This window comes from Lipotes vexillifer, unplaced genomic scaffold (genome assembly GCF_000442215.2).
Source record: "Lipotes vexillifer unplaced genomic scaffold, Lipotes_vexillifer_v1.1 scaffold2057, whole genome shotgun sequence".
NCBI classification, from domain to species: Eukaryota; Metazoa; Chordata; class Mammalia; order Artiodactyla; family Lipotidae; genus Lipotes; species Lipotes vexillifer.
Genome location: NW_006780359.1, coordinates 88381 through 94179, shown reverse-complemented (window position 1 = coordinate 94179; position 5799 = coordinate 88381). Strand labels below are relative to the sequence as shown.

The following is a 5799-nucleotide window of genomic DNA, read 5'->3' as shown; positions in this document are numbered from 1 at the left end:
TCCTGTTTCCCCAGCACCACTTATTGAAGATGCTGTTTTTTCTCCATTGTATATTATTGCCTCCTTTATCAAAAATAACTTGACCATACATGTGTGGGTTTATCCCTGGGCTTTCTGTCCTGTTCCATTTATCTATATTTCTGTTTTTGTGCCAGTACCATACTATCTTGTTTACTGTAGCTTTATTGTATAGTCTGAAATAAGGGAACCTGATTCCTTTAGCTCCGTTTTTCTTTCTCAAGATTGCTTTGGTTATTCGGGCTCTTTTGTGTTTCCATAAAAATCGTGAAATTTTTTGTTCTAGTAGTAGTGAAAAATGCCAGTGGTATTTTGATAGGGATTGCATTGAATCTGTAGATTGCTTTGGGTAGTAGAGTCATTTTCACAATGTTGATTCTCACAATCCATAGAATATGGTATGTCTTTCCATCTGTTTGTGTCATCTTTGATTTCTTTCATGAGTGTTTTATGGTTTTTGGAGTACAGGTCTTTTGCCTCCTTAGGTAGGTTTATTCCTAGGTATTATATTCTTTTTGTTGCAATGGCAAATGGGTGTGTTTCCTTAATTTCTCTTTCAGATTTTCCATTAGTGTATAGGAATGCATTAATTTTGTATCCTGCTACTTTACCAAATTCATTGATTAGCTCGAGTAGTTTTCTGGTAGCATCTTTAGGATTTTCTATGTATAATATCACGTTGTTTGTAAATGTGACAGCTTTACTTCTTCTTTTCTGAGTTAGATTCCTTTTATCTCTTTTTCTTCTGTGATTGCTGTGGCTGAAACTTCCAAAACTATTTTGAATAATTGTGGTGAGAGTGGACAGCCTTGTCTTTTTCCTGACCTTAGAGGAAATGTTCAGTTTTTCACCATTGAGAACGATGTTGGCTGTGGGTTTGGCATATATAGCCTTTATTTTGTTGAGGTAAGTTCCATCTGTGCCTGCTTTCTGAAGGGTTTTTATCATAAATGTGTGTTGAATTTTGTTGAAAGCTTTTTCTGCATCTATTGAGATGATCATATGGTTTTTCTCCTTCAATTTGTTAATATGGTTTATCACATTGATTGATTTGCGTATATTGAAGAATCCTTGCATTCCTGGGATGAACCCCACTTGATTATGGTGTATGATCCTTTTAGTGTGCTGCTGGATTCTGTTTGCTAGTTGAGGATTCTGTTGAGGATTTTTGCATCTATATTCATCAGTGATATTGGCCTGTAGTTTTCTTTCTTTGTGACATCTTTGTCTGGTTTTGCTATCAGGGTGGTGTTGGCCTCGTAGAATGAGTTTGGGTGTGTTCCTCCCTTTTCTATATTTTGGAAGAGTTAGAGAAGAATAGGTCTTTACTCATCTTTAAATGTTTGATAGAATTCACATGTGAAACCATCTGACCCTGGGCTTTTTTTTGTTGGAAATTTTTAAATCACAGTCTCAATTTCAGTGCTTGTGATTGGTCTGTTTATATTTTCTAATTCTTCCTGGTTCAGTCTTGGAAGGTTGTGCTTTTCTAAGAATTTGAGGTTGACTAGTTTATATTCCACATGTGATTGAGATCAGACAGTATTTTTTTTCTCTGTCTGGCTTATTTCACTTAGCATAATGTCCTCTAGGTCCACCCATGTTGTCACAGATGGCAGGATTGCCTTCTTTTTTAAAGGCTGAATATTATTCCATTGTATGTATATACCATGATTTACTTTTCCATTCATCCAGTAATGGCTATTTACGTTGTTTCTATGTCTTGGCTATTGTGAATAATGCTGTGATGAACATAAGAGTGCAGGTATCTCTTTGAAAATCATGATTTCAAATCCTTTGGATAAATATCCAGAGGTGGGATTTCAGGATCATATGGTAGCTCTATTATTATTTTCTTTGTGAAACATATGTATTGTTTTTCCATAATGAATGTACCAACTAACATTCCCTCCAACAATTTACAAGGGTTCCCTTTTTTCCCAACCTCATTAACACTTATCTTTTTTAAGACATATAATAACAGTCCTAACAGGTGTAATGTGATATTTTGTGCTTTTGATTTTCATTTTCCTGATGATTAGTTGAGCACCCTTTCATCTACCTGTTGGTCATTTGTACATGTTCTTTGGAGAAATATCTGTTTAGGTTCTTTGCTCTTTTTAACCTGAATTATATGTATTTTTGTTATTGATTTATATGAGTTCTTTACATATTTTGGGTATGTAATCCCTTAATCCCTTATCAGATATGTAGTTTGCAAATGTTTTCTCTCAATTCACATTTTCATTTTGTTAATTGTTTCTTTTGCCATGCAGAAGCTTTTTAGTTTGATGTAGTCCCACTTGTTTATGTTTTGTTTTTGTTGCATGTGTTTCTGGTACCATAGCCAAGTAATCAATGACAAGACCAATCTGAAATACATTCTCCCCTATGTTTTCTTCTAGTAGTTTATGGTTTCAGGTTTTATGCTTAAGTCTTTTATCCATCTTGAGTTGATTTCTGCATATGATGTAAAATATCATCAAATTCCATTGTTTTACATGTGGATATCTAATATTATCAACACCATTTATTGAAGAGACTATCTTTTCCCATTTTGTACTCATGGGGCACTAATAAAAAATTAGTTGACTGTATATATGAGTTTATTTCCAGGCTTTCTATTCTGTACCATTGGTCTATACATCTGATTTTATGCCTCTATCATACTTTTTTGATTACTATGGCTTTGTAATATAATTTGAAATCAGGAAGTCTGATGCCTCCAGCCTTGGTCCTCTTGTTATGATTGTCTCAGCTATTTAGGGTCTTTTGTGTTTTCATATGTATTTTAGGATTGTGTTTTCTATTTTTGTGAAAAATGTATTGCAGTTTTGATAGGGGTTGCTTTGAATATGCCAACTTTTTTGAGTAGTATGGACATTTTAACAACATTAATTTTCTAATGCACCAACATGAGATATATTTCCACTTCTTTGTGTGTTCTTCAATTTCTTTCATCAATGTTGTATAGTTTTCTGAGTACAGGCATTTCACCTCCTTAGATTTATTCCCAAGTGCTTTATTCTTTTTGATGCAATTGTAAATTGAATTGTTTTCTTAATTTCTCTCTCTGATAGCTTGTTGTATTTATATAGAAATGAAACAGGTTTCTGTATATTAATTTAGTACCCTGTAACTTTAAATAATTCATTTATTTGTTCTAATAGTTTTTTGTTGGAAGTTTTGAGATTTTTTTTTTTATATAAGTATCATGTCATCTGCAAATAGTGACAGTTTTACTTCTTCCTTTCCAATCTGGATACCTTTTCTCCCAAGCCAAACTGTATCCAGCTTTATTAAAGATACTTTTTATAAACCATCATGGTATTTCAGGTAGGACATGGGCAGGTAATTGTTAACAGTATACAACAATTTTCAAACTCCCATTTTCAATGGACTACCAAAATCAGAAATCCACTATAAAACCCAATGAAGTCTTCATGTGATGCTCTGAACAGGGAAAGTTTAGAGTGTGGGTTGACATTTCACATTTAACATGTTATTTAACAACTTTTCACAAGCTGACCCTGACTTTCAGGAAATGGAAATGAAAATAGTAGAAATATCAATCTGAAGACCAACAATCTAAAAAAGGAATCATTGTTCTTTTGAGGGATGCTATCTCAATGGTGACACTGGAAAGTCCAGATTGCCTGACATACTAGTAACCAATTTTGGGGGGTCAGGTTCCAACAGGTCTCTGGGTTTAAGGGAGTTAAGCCTATGCTGAGAGTGGAGAGGGAGAAGAGCACCTAAAAACTTATTTTAGTTGTTCCATACCACAAGGAGTTTGTGCCAACGTGGCTAATGTGTGTCAACATCAAGGAATCCCTCCTTCCTGGGAACCAAGAGGAAGTGTTTCAAAACTGGACAGGAAAGGTGTTTTTTCCCCACATCAATCCAGCTTCAGAAATATTCTATTAGTGACATGTGCCCTTCCCCAAAAAACAACAATGAAATGTTCTGTGTGCTAACAATATAGCTTTAAAAAAAGTAAAACAAAATTCTGAATTTTTATAGAACTTGATTAAAAAATAGTATTTCAAACTACTGTCACCAGAAGCACACAATTATCAAAAATGCACACACTTCACTTGGCAGCTCCAGCACCTTCAGCTTTCTGTACCTGGTCTGTTATGACATTTCTATTTTTTGCAGAGTTATTCCCATCCTTGTCAGCATCAACTTTCCCCTTTTTCCCTTTGGGTACCTTCTCTCCCTTCTTTGTAGGGATCTTTTTAAGCTTGGGCTCTGGCTTTGGAGGAGCAGGTTTAGCAGATAACCTTGCAGATCTTCTCTGTGGTTTGTCCTTCACCTTGGTTTTATCTCCTTTAGCCTCCCCTTCAGCATTTCTCTTGGGCATGGTGGCAACGACAGTGAGATGTAGGCAATGAACACAGGAATACAGTGGTGCATGGGCTTTGGTTGGTCCAGGTGTCGCTTTTGTCTCTTTTTTGCACTGCTTCTGGCTAGATTTTCTTTCTTTTCCTTGCCTAACTGCTGTGGCTAGAACATCTAATAATATGTTGAATAAAAGTGGTAAGAGTGGGCATCCTTGTCTTCCACCTGACCTTAGAGGGAAAGCTTTCCTTTTCACCAATGGGTATGATATTAACTGTGGGTTTATAATATATGGTCTTTATTATATTGAGGTATGTTCCCTCTATACTCACTTTGTGGAAAGTTTTTATCATGAATGGATGTTGAATTTTGTCAAAAGCTTTTTCTGCATCTATTAAGATATTCATGTGAGTTTTATCCTTTGTTTTGTTAATGTGGTGTATTACACTGGTCTACTGATGTTAAACCATTTTTACATCCCTGAAATAAATCTCACTTGATCATGGTATATGATCCTTTTAATGTATTGTTGAATTCGTTTTGCTAATATTTTGTTGAGGTATTTTGCATCTGTGTTCATCTGGGATATTGGCGTATAATTTTCTTTCTTAATAGTGTGTTTGTCTGATTTGGTATCAGGGTAATGCTGACCTAATAAAATGAGTTTGGAAGTGTTTCTTCCTCTTCAATTTTTTGGAATAATCTGAGAAGGATGCGTGTTAACTCTTCTTTAAATATTTTGTAGAATTCGCCTGTAAGCCATCTGGATTTTTTTGGAGATTTTTGGGTTTTTTGAAGTTTTTTGATTACTGATTCAATTTCCTTGCTAGTAATTGTGCTTTTCATATTTTCTCTTTCTTCACAATTCATTCTTAGAAGATAGTATGTTTCTAGAAATTTATCCATTTCTGCTAGGTTGTCTAATTTCTTGGCATATAATTGTTCACAGTATTCTTTTATGATCTTTTGTATTTCCGTGGTGTTGGTGGTAATTTCTTTTCTTTCATTTCTGATCTTGTTGATTTGGGCTCTTCTTTTCCTTGATGAGTCTGTCTACAAGTTTGTCAATATTTTTAAACAGAGAAAACCACTTTTAACTTCTTCTTTTTTTTTTTTTTTTTTTTTTTTTTTGCGGTACGCGGGCCTCTCACTGTTGTGGCCTCTCCCGCTGTGGAGCACAGGCTCCGGACGCGCAGGCTCAGTGGCCATGGCTCAGGGTCCCAGCCACTCCGTGGCATGTAGGATCCTCCCAGACCAGGGCACGAACCCGTGTCCCCTGCATCAGCAGGCAGACTCTCAACCACTGCACCACCAGGGAAGCCCCCACTTTTAACTTCTAATTAAAAAAATTTTTTTTCTTGCTGCTAGTTCCTTCCCCTCAGCCTGAAAACATGTTTAACTCCTCTCCCATTTCTCATCCTTCAGTTAGTGGTATTA

At 35.4% G+C, this 5799-nt stretch overlaps 1 pseudogene; it reads right to left on the bottom strand.

Moving 5' to 3' along the window:
- Positions 1-4111: 4111 nt before the first annotated feature.
- LOC103082123 (non-histone chromosomal protein HMG-17 pseudogene) lies at positions 4112-4384 on the bottom strand (annotated as a pseudogene).
- Positions 4385-5799: the final 1415 nt, after the last annotated feature.